This window comes from Chlamydotis macqueenii, chromosome 1 (genome assembly GCF_036417535.1).
Source record: "Chlamydotis macqueenii isolate bChlMac1 chromosome 1, bChlMac1.mat, whole genome shotgun sequence".
NCBI lineage: Eukaryota > Metazoa > Chordata > Aves > Otidiformes > Otididae > Chlamydotis > Chlamydotis macqueenii.
The window spans coordinates 145719792-145737409 of record NC_141556.1 but is presented as its reverse complement, the minus strand read 5'-3'; the positions used below and the strand labels follow the sequence as shown (position 1 = coordinate 145737409).

At 40.9% G+C, this 17618-nt stretch overlaps 1 protein-coding gene across 9 annotated transcripts in view; it reads left to right on the top strand.

Annotated features, from left to right (window-relative positions):
• Window positions 1–17618, top strand: part of INPP4A (inositol polyphosphate-4-phosphatase type I A) — a 123594-nt gene that overhangs the window by 40609 nt on the left and 65367 nt on the right. For all 9 annotated transcript variants that reach the window (XM_086769106.1, XM_086769147.1, XM_086769139.1 and 6 more), the window contains one exon: window positions 11189–11248. The gene's annotated coding sequence lies outside the window, so the exon portion shown is untranslated. The remainder of the gene's footprint in view (window positions 1–11188; window positions 11249–17618) is intronic.

Sequence of the window (17618 nt, the reverse complement as noted above, 5' to 3'; positions counted from 1 at the left end):
GAAATGACTCTGCAGAAAACACAGCTGTTGCTGTGGGTAGTAAGTGTGGAAATGAGGGACATGGAGAAAATGAAGCATTTCTCCAAAATTCTTGAAGCTCTGAGACCTTCAGTGGAAGGAAGCATCTACTCTCTTGTTTCACATAAAAGCTACATCAGCAATGACTTTTAGCCAGCCTTGCTAAATGACTGGTGAAAGAACTTAGGGGAAATCCAGTCTTACTATTGAAATGAATTTACGTGAATCATCTTTAATATGGGTGATTATTTTATTACAGTTTTACCTAATGATCAGCTCAAACTGGAGCACTGCTGTGTCAGATGCTGAGTTTTACACAGAGCAGAAGATGATTGATGCACTGAGTAATGATTTTTTTTTCACAAAAAAATGGTTGCCATATTTTCTATGCTAATTTGTTATTTGACATTAGACTTTCTGAAAGAGGACTCTGCAGTGTATTAGAAAGCAGCAGTTTATTGGTGTTTATGTGGTACGTCCTTGTGTCACAGAGCCGCACAAGATTTCTGTTTTGAACTCTAGAGGGAAAAAGTTTGAGTTGTTTTTTTTTTTTACAAGTTTTTGTTTCTTTTTTTGACATGTTAGAAATAAGTCCCTAGAAACTGGAGTTATATTGGAATAAAATCCTTGCATGTGAGCAGTATGAATAGCAGTGTTTGAATACTGAACCATTATCTTTGTTGGAGAACTCATCTTTTTATTTGTGTAATTTTTAGAAATGACAATTTTTACATCAGTTGTTTTGTGAGTCTTTTATTTGTATATGTGTATACATCTAGAGGGCATCTGCTTTGTCCCTTTTCCCTTTTTTTTTTTTTTTTTCTTTTAATAAGTCGTCTTGTTTGTATTAGATTTGTTGCCTGATTTTAAAGAGGAGAGGGAAAGAACTATTAAATCTTTGTTTATACTGTGTCCTGAAAAGCTGTTCACTTAATCCTGGAGCAGCAGACGCAGGGGAGCACAGAGGGAGACAGTGAACACATCCTATTTGCTCTGGAAAGCCCCACCTCATAGCATTGCATGAAGTTTTGTATCACACAGAAAGAGTCACAGTCTCAGTTTTTGTCTGTTAAAACCTTTGTGTTTTCCTGAGCATGTGCTGGTTTAGAGTTAAGGATGGAGCCTATACTGTGAATATAGCAATGATGGTCCTTTCACTTGCCTTCGGGATCTGAGATTCCGCTCGAGTAGTCTGTCCTGACTGTAGTCCCCCTGCCTTGCTCTGGAGCCGGAGCCAGCATAAAGATGAGTATAGTTCATTTTGCTCTGGTTAAATGAGGTTATGGCCTGGATTATGATGATATGTTATTTTTGTGCTGAGTTCCCCTTGTATTTTATAAGGACGCAGAAATCAGGGATTAGCTCAGTTTTCATTTCAGTGTTCATGCTTCATCTTTTACAGCAGCAGAGTACCTCTGAGTTTGCTGTGCAGGCTTAAATAAATGGTAGTGAATTGGTAAGTTTGATGTCTCATGTGGTTGTAAATTGACCTTCTGTGCTCAGGTGAGACACAGCTTAAAAGGAATGGGTTCATGATCCTTAATTCGGATTTACATTCTAGAAAAATACTTGCTAGTGCCAGATGGCAGAGCTGCTACAGGCAGAGGTGAATAACAGAGCATGTCCGTTTCTGCAGGTTATTTGGGCAGCAAATCTGACTTAAAAAAAAAACCAACCCATGATCCAAAACGTCGACACTGCAATATTCTAGATTGCACTAAAAAGCCAGTAAATTTATGAGGTTTCCTGTGTGATAGATAAGTGTATTTTAAGCACCAGATTCCTGAAATACAAGCTGCTATGAAAGCTTTCTTCTATCTCATTTCAGAAATAGACACTAGTGGTCTGGACTTAAAGCAAAAGATTTATTTTTTCCTGCCATTGATGTAACTTCTGTTGGGCAACTGGGAGGGTTTCTCCTGAGGACACATGGAACAACATGGTAAATTTTCATTCTTTTAATGCACATAGAAGGACGTGAAATAAATGATACTGTGCCTCTGTTTCAGGAAAGCTTGCAAGAAGAGCTCTTTTGAGCTCTGTATGTTGATATGGAGGATTTTATGAAAAGGATTGCATCCTGAGTATTACTGTCACTAAACATGAGTGTTATGGATGTGAGTACATGACATAAAAATGCATGCAGCTGAGCTAGCTAGAATGAGGTCTTTCTGTTACAAACTCTCTCTCAAATATGGGTGCCTGGAAAGGTTCATTAAGTTTTTCTCTGTTCCTGAGATAAGTGGATGACTTTCAGTTGTATTTTGCTAAACAGGAGGTTGTGAGTAATGGGAAGAATGGCCTTTGTGGTTTTGCCTACGTAAGAAAGATTTCTAATTATTATCCCATAACTTTGTAAACTCATTGGTGAGAACATAGTGTTAAAAACACTGATACTTTTATGGGACAGTGATTTTACACAGAAAAGTTGCATGGAAAAGTGAGCACTGTTTTGCCGGTATATACGCAGTGAGGCAGACTTGCAAACTAGACCATAAATGGACTTTGGAAAGAAAGACTAATGGGAAATTAGAGAGGATTCTTCTTTTTCGCTGCCTTCCTATGAAGTCTGCAGTTCAGCTGAGGAACAGAAGGGAACTGGGACAAGTTTGGTCTCAAGTTTATGAATTTGTGAGAAATTGCTTATGATTTTATCTGCAAAAGTAAGTTGAGAGTGCTTATGTTTGCACGTTGGCCATTTTTAGAATTAACATAGTGTGAGTAACTATTCATACTGTCATGTAATTTGCTTTTTTCTAACACTAGGTATTGCTTGTTACTGGGCAGAAGCAAATTAAATGAAGTTTTAGTCCTAAGTTTGTCTTGAAGCGATGTGGTGTCTGATAGAGGATCCTCTGAGAGACCCTACAGGGCTTTGACATTTTTACTCAATGTTCACAAACAGTTTGTGCAATCAATTTATCTATAGCACTGTCACTAAAATACGTGGTGAATGAAAGTAGCCACTTAAGGGTGTGGGGAAAGGAAGAAATGAGAGTTGGATTGAAGGGAATTTTGTTCAAGGATCCAGACCTGTGGTTTCTGGAGGAAGGCCACGACCACCATTGTTAGAGGTGCTCAAGAGGCTTGTTTTATTGAGCTCCACAAAGCCATGGCTGGAGGGATCAGTGAAATACAATCAGAATTGTATTCCCATGCCATGATCTTAATTTGTCACTTTTATTGCTATATGATGAAATTATATCCTTTATTGTTGCCTCCCTTTTACCAGCATCTTTTGCAATTGAATGCACACAAGTGTTATTGCTTTTTCAACTGATGCGATCTGAGAGAGACTGAATCGGTTATCTAAGGGTTCCTCTGTAGTGAAGCTGCAAATGCTGCCCAGCAGTCAGCTCCCATGGGCCTGAGTGGGCTGAGCGAGACATGGCTTTGCTGCTTGTGAAGGGCAGAGATGCCTGCAACCAGGAGGCCAAGGCAGCAACAAACCTCTTGGCTCCGGCCATCCAGCTGCCTTCTCCTCCCCTTCTGCCATGAAAGCCCCCTTTCTGCCAGCGGCTCTGTGCCCCAGAGAGGGAGGTGGAAGTGCTGGCAGTTTACGTGGAGCAGTTGGCATATTTTGGTTTTCCCCTTGAAGAAGAGCTCTCTCACAGGATCCTTTTGAAGATGCCATGTCGTTTCAGTGCCTGTGGGTAGTGGAAGGGGTTGAGTCCCTTCAGGTTACAGAGAGCAGTGAGAGCGGGGACCCGGTTGGGCAAGTGGAAGGGTAAACTTCCATTTGCATAGGGAGCACTTGAAGGAAGCGACTGCTTTTGTGCTTGGAAGTGACAGGAGATTGCCAGCGTGTGTGTGAACTGGAGAAGTTGGAAGGACTTTGGCTTCAACACCCATGGGGTCTGAATTTTGACTACTTTGTAAATGCTTTGCCTTTTTTTGTGGGATGCAAGTATTTCCTAATAGCTCAAGAAGAACTGAACGTTCTTTTCTGTGCTTGTTGGTGGGATCTGTATTTCAGATACGTAAACATCTCCACAGCCTTTAATTTCATGGCAGATCAAAAAAATGTCATGAGATGTGACTGGTAGGATTTTATTGAGGGCTAGAAACAATTTGGCACACATAACAATTGTCTCTTTAAAAACTGAGGATGTCTTTAAATACCAATTTTATGTAAAATTTAGCAGAAAGGCAAATGGAGGGTGGAACACTTATCAGTGTGAAGATCTGCTTAGCTGATGTTGTATTTGTGATAAGTAGCAGACAAGAACTCACTAGTAATTTGACTCAGTCTGTGTGAAGATTTGGTACCCCTTCCTATCATGAGCAAGACATCCAGGATGAATGGGAAGAGCAGTTCCTTCCTAGTACAGTGCTTACTTGTCACTAACAACATTTGCAAGCCTCTAAAAGGCTTCTAAGAGAAAGAAATGAGGTGGCACATAGGCATTTGGGAGGGCTGTGGTAGCTGCTGGAGAGTGTAATATTTTGCAGCATTTCTTTTTTCTAAAGTGTGACATCTTTCCCCATTTCTTTCTGACTTTCCCAACTTCCCTACAACTTGCACTTTTTTTCCCCATTCCTCTGTGATTCATATTTCTGGGACTTGTAAAAACAATGTCTTCACTGTAAACATGTGACTATATGCAAAACTTAATAATGCAGCCTAGATTTCCCCATATTGTGCTGCGTATGTCGTGGCTGAAGTGTCCAATGTTCCAGTTTGCAGGAGATTTCGAGTTGCTTTTGGGGGTCTGTAAAATACGTCGGTATGAGAAGGTCAGTGCAATGGGTTACCCTGAAAGGAAAACTCAGCTTAATGTCAACATCTCAGGGATTTGTGTAAAACTGAAGACCCTCAGAAAATTATGGTTTAGTTACACTGCATGAAGATCATTTCCACCCATTACAACTTGGATGTTTAGTTTTACAATGGAATATTATTTATCCTGAAAGCATAGCCTCCTGTGACAAAAACAAGACAGACGTGGGCATTCGGTAGCTAGGAAAAATGTGTCTTACTGTGACACTAATACAATAAATGAAAGAAGAGAGTGAGAATTTTAGGTCCTGGACACCATTCATGTACTGTCAACAATTTTACAAAACTGTTGATTCCCCATGGTCCTGGGTGTTCTTCATACACCTCGTATCTTCTGCATAAGCACGTAGTAAATGGTTGGATTGGTCATGCTTGTCATGGCAAACCAGAGCTTCTCTTTTATTTCTAAAATAGAATGTGAAGTACAGGATCCACCTGTGCAAACCAGTTTGACCTTGAGAGTGTGTTTTGTAATCTTCTTTTCCTCACTTCCCATTTTGCAGGACACCACTCTTTAGCTAGACTGACTTGTGGAGATGTGCATGTGACAACGTTGAGGAACAGACCTAATGCTGAGGCATACTGTGGGTTCTGGCTCCATGTTTGTTCAACCCGGGGAGGTATTGACGTGTGCTATGATTTTCTTTCCATGAAAATCAGGTGCAGAGCAAGGTAAATCGTGACTGTGTTTCTGCCCAACAAGAAGTTGTGACTCATTCAGGAGCACAGCGTAGCATTAGGAATGCTAAAGCACTGCTGCAACCAGTGACATAAATACAGTCACAGATGTATGTTTGGTTTCTTCCCAACTCAGAGCTGAAAACAGCTGCAGCTTCAATGTTGTGAAAGTGCAGGTTACATACATAACACAAGCAAATCTGAAATAATTCTGGGGAAGTCAAATCAAGACAAGGCAAGTTTCCTCTTTTTCTGAAAGGCGTATTTTGATATGATAGTGATAGCATCTTGTGTAAGTTAGTACTGTAGAAAGAGTTGCCGTGTTGATCACAATAAGAATTTGTGCAGAATAACGGGAGTTTATGCTCTTTAAAATCCTGAAGACTGGTGTTTCAAAATGAGGAATATGAGAGAAGACTTCAGGAAATCATACATCGTTTGTAAAAGAGTTTATAAAGAAAGCTGTGTTTTATTTGCCACAAGGAAAAGGAGAAGATCAGACAGAGCACTGTAGGACACACAGTGTGTTCTAGCTTCTATCTGCTTGAGGTTTACAGCAGAGTTCATAACCATCTTGACCTAGAAAAAGAATGTGTTACCTGGTTTTGAAGGCTGATTATTGGAAACTTTTAAAATACGTTTACAGGAAATGTCTTCTGAGCCACACTGGGTCTGGCAGCTTGCTTTGAATGAGCATTTGTTTGCAGCTTTGCTGTCATGTGGTTGATCCTCAGCTGCTTGTCTGCTGCAGAGGTTCCTGCTCCTGAAATTCAGCCGTGTAAACAGAAAAAATAAAAAATAATGATTCCCTAGCTTGGTTCTGTCAAAGTGCTTTGGTTTAAATTGTACATTTTGCAAACTGTTCTGTTTTGCTTTTTTTTTATCTCCAAGTATTCTATTTTTCTTTTTTTTTTAAAAAAAAAAAAACCACATGTGTGGTTTTGCCAAAGGAGGAGGGGAAAACGGAGTATAAGCAACAGGAGGCAGTAGGTTAGATTGGCTCAGCTCCCATGGGAATAGCATGTCTGTTGGACTGTGCCTGGATAAAAGCTATCAAAGCTAGCCTGCGGGCTAAGCAGCTCTGTTTTTCTCTGCTTAAGTAATGGACAAAATCACCTGGTGTCATGGGTTGCAAGGTACCCTTCAGAGATCTTGACAACAGGTTCAATTGCGAAAGAAAAGGGTTGGTTGTTTGCTCCTCTCTGCAGTGATTTAACTACTCTCCAGTGAGTGAGAAAGAGGAAAGAAGGGAGGGAGGAGGAGAAAGTGATTTTCAATAGGAGCATGTACACACCCTGTTGGTTTTGTGTTTGTTTTGTATCACACTTTCAGGTTTCTCTGCAGGGAATGGCATCACGTGCTTCACTTTCTGCATTATTTAGAAATAACTGTGTGGCAGATTTAATTGAGAACTGGTATTCTTCTCAGTTTGTGTGGTAACCCTGAATGCAAGTACAAGCCATTGGGGGAAAAAAAATCTCACTATATATCGTTTCGTAACAGTGAAGGACCTGAATAGCTTTTAAAACCTGGCAGCAAGCACTAAGGCTTGAACTGCAGTCATCAGTCGACTGTAAAACAATTTCCATATGGTTTTAATTAAGCAAAAACACACTGCAGTCTTTGAAGAATCTTTTTTTCGATCATCGTCATTTCTTAATGCAGAAAGCCAGAGGCAGAACACGCCAAGAAGCTGGTGCGTTGGTGTGGTCTGCAGTAGCACGTTACCACACTCTGCCGTGGTCTTACTGCTATTACAGGGCAATGCAATTTGAAAACTCTAAGATGGAGGTGAAAAAGAGAGGCTTGAGTTGGTGCCCAGTTGGAATCTTTTGTATGCAAGTGACATCAGAATCTCTGGGCTTACTGCCTGGCCATGTTCTACTGATGTTCAGTTTACTTGTTGTGGCTGAAGCTGGCACTTTAGTTGCTCTTAATCGGGTACCAAAGCACAACAGAATCGGAGTGCAATTAATAAATATGATTGTGTCAAAGAGAACTTACAGGCGTACTCTAGAAATGTCGTTGAAGAATCAAAGTTGCCTTTAGAATGGGGTGCAGAGCAGGAGGGCACTTGCAGGAGGTCGGAACTCGCCGAGAGATCGGTAGGTAGGATTTGCCTTCTCTGCAGAAGTTGCAGTATTTTTCTAAATATCTCACTGATGGACTGATTTTAAGCAGGTCAGTCTAGAATGTGCAATTTCCAGTGTCGCCCTGCAAAATGGGTGTGACTTCCTGACAGTAGCGAGCAAGGAACGAATATGACTTGACAGGTCACTTGGTTGCATTGTCTCTGTTTTACAGACGTGTGAGCTAAGCCACAGAGATAAAAGCAATTTGTCTGTGGCCACAGAGCTAGTAATTTTTTTGTCATGGTATTTTAAATAGGATTTTTAGATTCCCTTATCATCGCTGCCATTTTCATTTCTTCATTTCAAGTGAAATAAATAAGAACTTACCAGGTTTAAGTATTTCTGTTAAACGTTCTGAAGGTGAATAGTGGTACCGTATATTACAGAGTTATAATGTAGCAGATCCATTGTATCAACCCTTACTCTTATGACTGTGGCTGGCTGTGACTTGCTTTCTGAGTAGCTTTCATGGTATCTAGGAGCTTTCACAGTATGTGCCCTGCTTTTAGAATGGAAAAAAAAAAACTACACTAAATAAATACAATTGAAGTTATAAAGGATGCCAAATTGGAACTTTGTGTGCCTGCACTTAATTTACCAAAATAAAAATGATTTAAAATTGCAAATGACTTTGCCAAAAACTATTGCATATCACATTTAACTCTGAAAAGAGCTCCACATAATGTCAGATGTCTCTGACTTCATTGAGGAACTCTCCAAAAGCCAGGGCAAGTAAAATGCTCTGTAACTTCTCATCTGAACTGGCAGTTATGGAAGTGAACCTCAAGTTTGTTCTGCCTTGGAGAAGAAAACTTGAGCTGCCTTATAGGCCTCTTCTATGAAGAGGTATAATTTTGTAAGAAATTTTAGATGCTTTGCTGATGAGTGCATAGAAGCATAGGGCTGGATGAAGTCACCTGCGCTGTTGAGTCTAGTCTTCACAGTGACATAAAGCTCCTTTTATATGGAAACTAAGTTTTTCCTTGGCTAAACTGACTTTCTTGGCTGCTGTTATTTGACTTAGGGTAGTTATTTTGTTATCAAAAAACACTTGTTAAAAAATACTAATACAAAACAATACACTACAGACCAACAAGAACTTTTTCTACAAATTAGGAGTTTATCAGTGGAGAAAAACCAGGAAGATGGGAGACCTCTGTGTCAAACAATGCAGCCATAAAAAGGACAGATACTCTGTTAGGGTGTACCAGTCAACGTACTCTTGTCACTACAAAAAGGAGCAATGAGACTGAGTCAGGAACACTGGCTACAGCCACCTGAACGCTGCCCACCTGAGCTTGTAACACATGTGGAGAAAGGCTTATGATGATCACCGACAGTCAACCTCCCCAGATCAGTTTGCGTGGTGCATCAGTTGTGCAGTAAACAATCGCTTATAAATTATTGTTTTCCTTCTGTAACACTTGGAAATGGGAAATAACTGTACTACTGGTTCCAGTGGCACCTGTAACAACAGGTAGTCCAGCAGCGCAACAGTTTGCTGAGAGAGGTTGAACAGTTTCTGTTCTTGGAGGTTTTTAAGACCCAACTGGATAAAGCTCTGAGCAACCTTGTTTGAGCTGAGAGGTGACTGCTTGGAGCACAAAGCTGGACTGTCCTTTCCAGCCTGAATTATTCTATACAGTCAGATTCCACTGCCTGTTTCTGAGGAACAGTTTCCCTCTTGGAAGGAGATGTGCAGTGGAGTAATCATTCAGCAAAGTGTGCTGAACACAGTAGTGTGGCTTTGCTGGGTTTGGCTTAGGCTCTTCTGTAATGTCTCAGCCTGCAAGATGCTGTGATGCTGTGAAGGGGCAATTGTGCAGCTAGCCTGCATGGATTCACATAAATTATCTTTCATTCTGACAGGATTTTAATATTATTAGAAAAAAAAGAAGAAAAAAATAATATATCTGAGGTGATCATAACTGGGCTATAGCAGGAGATAGTAGCCTCAGTAGGACCACCTTAGAGAAAGGTTGTCTCTTGCCTCCATGGTGAAAGGCTCGGAAGGTGAGCTAGAGTATTCAGGTAGCTGCTGTCTTGGGCTATCATGTAGCCCAGCCCATTCCCCATCAGATTCTTCCACATTTTGCCCTCCAGTTTGCTCCCTCATCCTGATTTCTCACTTTTTTTTATACTACGTATTACTTGCTTCTGGAGTGAGTGAGTTGGTAGAGATAATTCACTCCATGGGCTGTTCCCCATATGGACCGCACTGTGCCAGGTTTGTCCAGGTACCTCGCCTCGCTGTCCATCCTGGCAGGTTTTTCACTATCCAGCACCCCGGCTGCCCTCATGCCAGGACGTGAGGCACCTGCTCCTAGTTTACAGCTACAAAGCACCATTTGGTTGGGTTGCAACACAGCTCTTGTGTCATTTTAGAAACTGTAAACCTGAAAATTCCGAACAGTACCTTCACAAATAGCGGTCGTGTCTTAAGATCAGCATGGGGACTGAGAAGAGACGATGGGTGAAATGTTAAGATACTGTGTGACAACTGTGTTTGGCAGAAGAGAAGCAGCCCGGGGCAGTGTGAAGGGGAGCCTCCCCTGCACCTCGGAGCCTCGCTCAGGGGCTAACCCCAACAGCTGGTGTGTTGATGTTGGATTCGGCTGGCTACGAGGGAGCTGAGGAAGGCTGTAGCTTTCTTGGGTTAACCTTCAGGTCCAGCTGCCTTACTTTCTTGCCATGTGGATTGTGTATCTGTTTGACAGTGAGCTTGGATAAGGATCTGGACTGATTGATTTATGGAAAAAAAATGTGCTAGGAAATGTCTTGATTATACTTCTTGAAGGGAAAAACCCAAAACATTTATGATGCCTATTGCTTAGGTCTGGTCAGTGATGTTGGTACAGCCAAGGACAGTGTGTTCCTTGTCACAATGGAAGAGCTGTGTGTGTTGGCAACAAAAAATGAAACTCTTGAATCTCTCTGCCAGTGGCATCTGAATTCAGTCTGGGCCTGCAGGCAGTACAAATTGCTTGGGGGACTGGGTTCAGTTGTTAGCATTTCTGCTTTGCGGAGCATCCTCTTGGGGAAGTAGTTGCAGTGCCATGTGGTGACCCCAACGCTGACTGCAGCTGGGATAAGCAGACCAGACAAGGTAGCTGAGCAGAGAAGCTGTGCTGGGAGAGCTCGGTTTGTGCTGGTGATACGAAGCAGCTACTTTATTTAGCTTCCTATGTTGTAACTGCATTGAGTCTTTTACAGGCTTAATAGAAAAATCATTTCAGTTAAATGCATTCTATTTTCATTAGTATAGTAGAAGGGAGATATACATCACAGTCCCTAAGTTTAAAATGTTACAGTAACAGTAGTTGATCCTGAAATTTCTCGTTCAGCTTTATTCTTATGTTCTCTTTCCTCAGAACTGATCCACGGTCCAGGTTCTGTTTCAAATGGTAAAGAAGCTGTGTTATAAAATGTCAACACTCTGCATTTTTTACAAGTTTTCAGTGATTTTTTAAAAAGTGTTCCTATATTTATTACTTTCCCCACAGATTTTTTTCCTATACTACTAGCCTGTTTATTTGGATCCTTTCAGTCAGAAACAGTTTGTCCTTTTTGTGTCTTTCAGGCTTTATTAAAGAAAAACTGGATGCACATACCGAATTTAATCTGTGAAAGATGGAGTAAGGTAATATAATTTTAGTGATTGCTACTATAATGTGTGGTGGTCTGTTGACACTGAATGCAAAGGTTCAAAGATGAAATACATCTGAGGCAGACAAAACAAAAGGGACTTCAGCTTCAGAAATAATGAAGTGCTGTCAAGATCCTACACACTAGTATCAGTGGCATGCTTACCCTATGTTTTATACTGTGTATAATTCATTATATTGGCCAGAGGTTTTCTGTTATCGTTGGGTGCATGGTCCACAGAAGCTCAGGTAGATCATTAGCTAGTGACAGTGTGATTTGTTCATCCCTGAACAAGTGGTGTTTTTCTGGAAATTTGTGAGATTTAAAGTACAGTCTATACTGAAAGGCCAATATTTGTCACCTGTTTCCACCATAAGAACAAACTGATGGTTCTTTAATTTTTCTCCTTTGAATATCCTGGCTCAACAGAGGTGGAGGATAGCAGATCTGTCTTCATTGTCATTGAATATTGCTGTAGCATAGAGCAATATCCTTCAGGATGGGAACTGAATCCTCTTGGGCACTTCACAGACATTTGTCAAGTATTTAGTTTTGCACAGTGAAAGAGCTACTTTATGTCCGGTAATGTGGCAGAGGGCAGAGGGTAATGGTCACATCACTGGGCCCCAAGAGGTGAATGTGTGTCTTGGTGGAGTTGATGTTAGCAGAATACTCTTGCGAGAAGACTTTTCCTGACTCATTTCCAGGCAAAGTTCAGTAACAGGACTCCTCTTGCTTCCTGTGGGCCAGAGCAGCTGTTGGTAGGCTGTATGTTGGGCTGAGCAGCTGCATCTGGCTTCTGGGATTTCAGAGGATAAGAGAAGTTGTGGCACATGTGCTGGTGATGTGTGGGATATGACCTTAACCGCAAGGCAGTATGAAGCAGATGCCAATCAAATGAGTCTTCTGGTAGAGGCAGGAGGTTTTGCTGGTCTGGATATAGGAGGCAATGAGAGGTCAAATGTGATGCTCACGGTGGGTAATCATGTGCAGAAATTGAGAGGGAACCCTCAGTCTCCCCATCTCTGATGTAGGGCCCTCAGTGCCCTTTTACAGAGCTCAGCAAAGAATTAATGTTGGAGTAGAGTCAGTGGTGAACTGTAGTGACTTCTCAGAGATGTTTTTCCTCAACTCCTGCTAAGGGAGAACAAACTCATTTGTAAGATCAAGCAGACAGAGTCAGCAGATGCACTTTCTCATGCAGCATTGTGTGTCTAGTATCAGATGTGTGTCTTAATGCAGACTGAGGATCAAAAAGTCTAGACAGGTATTTTACCATGGTTATGCCTACATCTGGAATTAAAGCAAGTGGCCGATACCATGGATTGGGTTATTTAACTGAGGCAGAATGGAATGCAATGCACAACGAGTCACTCCAGAGACTTACGTGTAATTTTTTCCTTTCACCATCTCGAACCATTCAGTGAACAATAACTTGGGAGTCAGACATGCACTTACAGACCTTCTCAATCCCAAGAAGGCAGGGATGAAGTTGCCAGCAGCAAATTAGCGTTGCCAGACCCTGTAGCTAGCTTTACTGTGACTTAAAAGGAATTGCAGTAATACTAGTCGTTCATATAATCCTTCTTTCTTCTATTAATCATTGCCTGCATTGGAAAAGATGTGCCTGGGGCAATCCTGCATCTCCATCCAGTTCGCTGCTGCTTCTTGCTGAAGAAATTAAAAAAGAATTGTTATTCTTCCCCAATACAGCTATGTCTTCTCCCCTGTGGGGTCTATCTCCACACTTTCAAAGAAATCCATAACAATAGAGGAAAAAACCAGCATTTGGGGCTCCCCTACACAGACAGCATATCATCCTAATTAAATGTTTCTCAAGTATGGCCCTGGCTGTGCAATCAGCTTCATATAGACAGATCCCACTACTTACTTGAAGCTTTGTGTTAGATTAGATCTGGAGAGAAAATAGGAAAGAAAGAAAAGAGAATGCCACCCACTTCTGTTTGTCTGCTTGCTTGGTATTTGGTACTTATTTTCTTTCCACTTAATTGGATTTAGTGGCTTCTTCATGCAGAGTTAAACTCAGTGTTGCATCTGTAAAGCTCCACATAGCTTTTTTGATTGAGGCTCCTTACTGTGTGTGTATAAAACCAAGTTTGTCTCCAGTGGCACCCTTTTTAAGTAGCAGCCCCTGCTTTCTCTTCCGTCAGTTCTCTGGATGACATCTCCAGAAAATATGCCCCACTAAAGCATGTACTGGTACAGGTGATGAATGGACAAACCACATGAGTGACTGACTAAGACAAGGTAATTGTTATTAGCACAGCAGGCTGCTTTATGATTGTTGTTAGCTTCTACTGTAAGTTTACTGTCTGCTTTTACAGTTTGTTTTTTAACAAAAACCAGCATTTGCTAGTTTATATCTTTCCCTCTTGCTTTTCCCTTCTCGCCAGTTTGTAAAGTGTGTTAAAATGCAGAGCCGGCCACGTGTGAGTGCATGGCTGTGTTCAGCGTGCAGAGATCCTGTTTCTTAGACCATCACATTCGTCTTCTTCTTGTTAGCGCTAGATCGTTGCGTGCACCATGCCGGATCGGTGTGTATAATTGCAGTAACTGCATGTGCAGTTATTGCACAATGTGAGGCACTTGGCCTTTCAGTAACGTTCTGTATTCCATCAGGTGTTTTTCTGACTCTGCGGATTCTGGTCTGCGGATTTAACCGTGACTTTAGCAGTGAAGACAGAGATGAAGGACTGAGTTTGAAGAATATCTTAAATGATGGCATAAGTAGAGCCTGAATGTAGGGAGAAGGATAGAAGGAAGGATAAGAGGACATGGTGATAGCTAGCGAATGGGAACGGCTGTAGAGGGTACAGAGTCGGGGAGAAGGCAGCAGCAGAATTTCAGATGTTTTAAGAGTCTGGAGACTAGGATGATCTGTGGGTTGTTACCTTGTTTCTTTATGATGATTACTTCTGTCTCTCTTTACAAGATTTAACCTACATTATGTTCTGCGCAAGCACAAAAATAAATTGAGGGCTTTCTTGAATTAAATGCTGCTCTTACGTCAAGGCATTTAAAGTGTTTGGAATGATATCCTGTCCAAGCTTACATTCAATTCAGTAATATATTCATTTTACTCCCATGCTTGCATCTTCATTATAAAGCTGTTACAGTGTTTAAATTACAAAATGTCCAGTGTGTAATTGTTAATAATCTCAGCATTATCCTTGGGAGATACATAGGTGAACTATCACAGAATCATTATGAGGATTCCGGAATAATTGTTTCACTGAAACATACTGAGAGGATTAACACTTAATCCAAACCATCTCAACCAACCCTCAAAATCAGCTGCCTACCATACCGCTTTCATTCTTGGAGACTTTACATATGGATCATTTCCTACTTCCAGTGGTATTTTCCCTACGGCTGGAAAGATAAGATAGTGACCATGCAGGTTCTCAAGTCCAGACCTCCATATATCAAAAGGTCTGGACTGTGCAGTACAAACACTTGCCAACTCTCTGTATGGTCTGGGTGGAATACAATAGCTTGAAGCACTGCAATAAAACACAAAAATCTGCAGTGGTAGTATGTCTCAGACTAGGGCATTGCTACCATGATAATCTCTGCAGAATAAATAGCAGAAAAGATTCCTAGTTATTTTTAGCTTTAGTGCATTATTTTTCTTAATTTTTGGGAGGGCAAGGCAGATGGACTTTAAATATTTGAGGTCAAATTTTCAATACATATCTTTAGTCTACACTCAGACATCTCATTAAAAGTCCTTTGCAGACACTGAGCACCTGCAGCCCTTGCTGAAGTCAGGAGCAGTTGTAAGTGATCCAAGGTCTCCCAGGAAGCCAGGTCAGTCCTAAAGTCGACTTCAGGAGAAATCTTAACTTTTCTGCTCATTTCAGTAAGACTGAAGCTTATAGTTAAGCATGTGCTCATGTGCTGTCCCTAAGCTGAGTTACCTTGATGAATCAGAGTTTATTGAGGTGCCCCGTAAGTGTTAATTGAGGCAGAGGCCAAGTAGAAGTTTTTAGAAGTTTTTAGAAGTTTTATTCAGGAGGAATTGTAACTGAATTGTAACCTGTTTTGAACATTGTGTGGCATATACACAGAGCTACAAACCGACATCTAAAGCACTAGGATGCACAACTCGCACTTCTACTGTTTGAAGAATCAATCAATAAGTAGGTGTCTTAAAATTCAGGCCCAATTTGTCTGAAGGAGGCAACATACATACGTATCACCTTTTAACAGGATGCTTGCTTTCAACTCAAGGCATAGAAATGCCAATTTGGATCAAAAAAAAAAAGCTTAAAATTGCAGAGCAAGGGAATGTTTCATGTGCGTTTTTTTAGGTGTTTCTTGTAATTTTTTTGCATATGTATGGCAGGCTCCTAGGGATACAAAAATGTTAAAAGAACAAGAATAGGAAACAAAGAAAAAGGCTCTTAGATTCTGTTGAACAGTTTTACTGAACTGGATAACACATTTATCCTTTTAAAAAGCCTTTAAATTTTATCAAGAAAATCATGTATCAGCACAAAAACTTTTCCAGATGTAGCATACTGGAGTGACCTAATGAATTGGAAAGTCTACGTGAACGTATTCAACAGTTTGTGAACATAGGAAATGGTACACTGAGTGGTGGGAATTTAAGGTACTGTGCAGCTCTTAAAGAGGCTTTTGCAACACAGATCTCAGAAGCATCTCAGATTTGCACTAGGATTTCCCCTATCAAGTTAAATGAGGACCTTAGCTGTATCTTGCTGTGTATCTTCTGATTTTAGGGTCTCAGAAGCTTTCAGGAAGTCTTGGGTGTTTTATTCATCATTTCACAAAGCTTTTTGTAATCTCAGAAGAAGCATCCAGTTTTTGCATCTGTCGTATTTTAAAAGCAATCAGGCTTTCTGGCTGTCAGAGTGACTTTTTAAGTTGCTGTACTGGGAATTCCCAAATTTGGGAATTCTTAAAGGTACCTTTTTTTTTTAATAAGTAATTAAAATATGGTTCCATACTAAGATTTTTTTAAAGGGTTTTTTATTACTTGGTACTATTGAATGTTATATGTATCTCTAAGGAAATGGAAAATGTGATCTAGGCAACTTCAGGCTTGTTAATTTGACCTTAACCTTAGAAAATTTTTTAAGGAATGAGTAATTAAAGACACAGGAGTTGAGTGGAAGGAGGATGAAACACGATCTGTTCTGCTAAGGCAGGTCATGTCAGACTGACCTAGTATCTTTTTTTAATAAGAAAGTAGGTTTTCTAGAAAAAGTGTGCTAGATCTGGTCTCTCTGGATTCTACTGAGCCATTTAAGATGGTGCTGCATAAAAATTACTGTTAAAGGTGGAGGAAGATTAGGTTAGTGTAAGAACTGTGAACTCACACAAAGAGCTGGCACAAGGGGAGACAAGAGAAGGTAGATACATGAGATGAATTATTCTTTGGGAATTGACTTGTTTAGTTTTCTTAAGGTTTTTTGTTGTTGTTGTTGTTGTTGAGTTGATTTTGTTGTCATGTTGTGTTGAAAGCAGGCTGTTGAAACTTGCTGATGGGAGGAGGACATTAATTTCCAGTACACCATTTTAGATGGAATGATTATACAATTGATTGTACAATTAGGTAATACTAAAGGGATGGAATTCAACAGAGCAAAGTGTCAGGACACACACTGGCAGGAATTCACTTACTGACTTTAACCTTGGTGTCAAAATTAGCAGTCTAAACTCTTATATAATCAGTGGAAAGAGGCAGAGTTTTAATTAGGCACCCAACTCCTGCCTTTTTCTCTTGACTGTTAACAGAGCCAAGGCACCTGACTCTGGCATCTGTGCTGAATGCCTGAAGTTGGATGGTGCTGCAGCCTCAGCTAAGGAAGTAATGCAACAACTTTTCCTATGAACAGGGAGTTCAGCAGTGGAAGACTTTGAAGGAGAAAGGCCTGTGTGAGGGTAAGTGAGTTCAAGTTTGTCTCCAGTCTGTCAATTTGACACCATCATGAAAGTGATGGATGGGATCCAGGGAAGTGTCAGGAGAGATATTTCCAATTGAGAGAGGGCAGCTCAGCCAGGTGGATCTGGGCTGGGACCTGATCTGGAATAAGTGTGCAACACTTCTTGCAATATCCAAGAAACTTCAGCTCAGTATGTAACAGATGCAAAGAAAAGCTGCAGGGATGATCAAAGGAATGATGTTACAAGAGGAGTCTGAAACAGCGGTGTTGGATATGTCGGGAAGACTAGCAAAATGGGGATGTAATTGTTGCTGCTGTGCTGCTGGAGTCATGGGGAACTTTGGAATGTGGCTGATACCAGCTAGGTGATAGCTGAGAAGCAGGATGTCTGTAGTCCATCAGAGGACTGATCAAAGTCCGTGTGTAACAGTG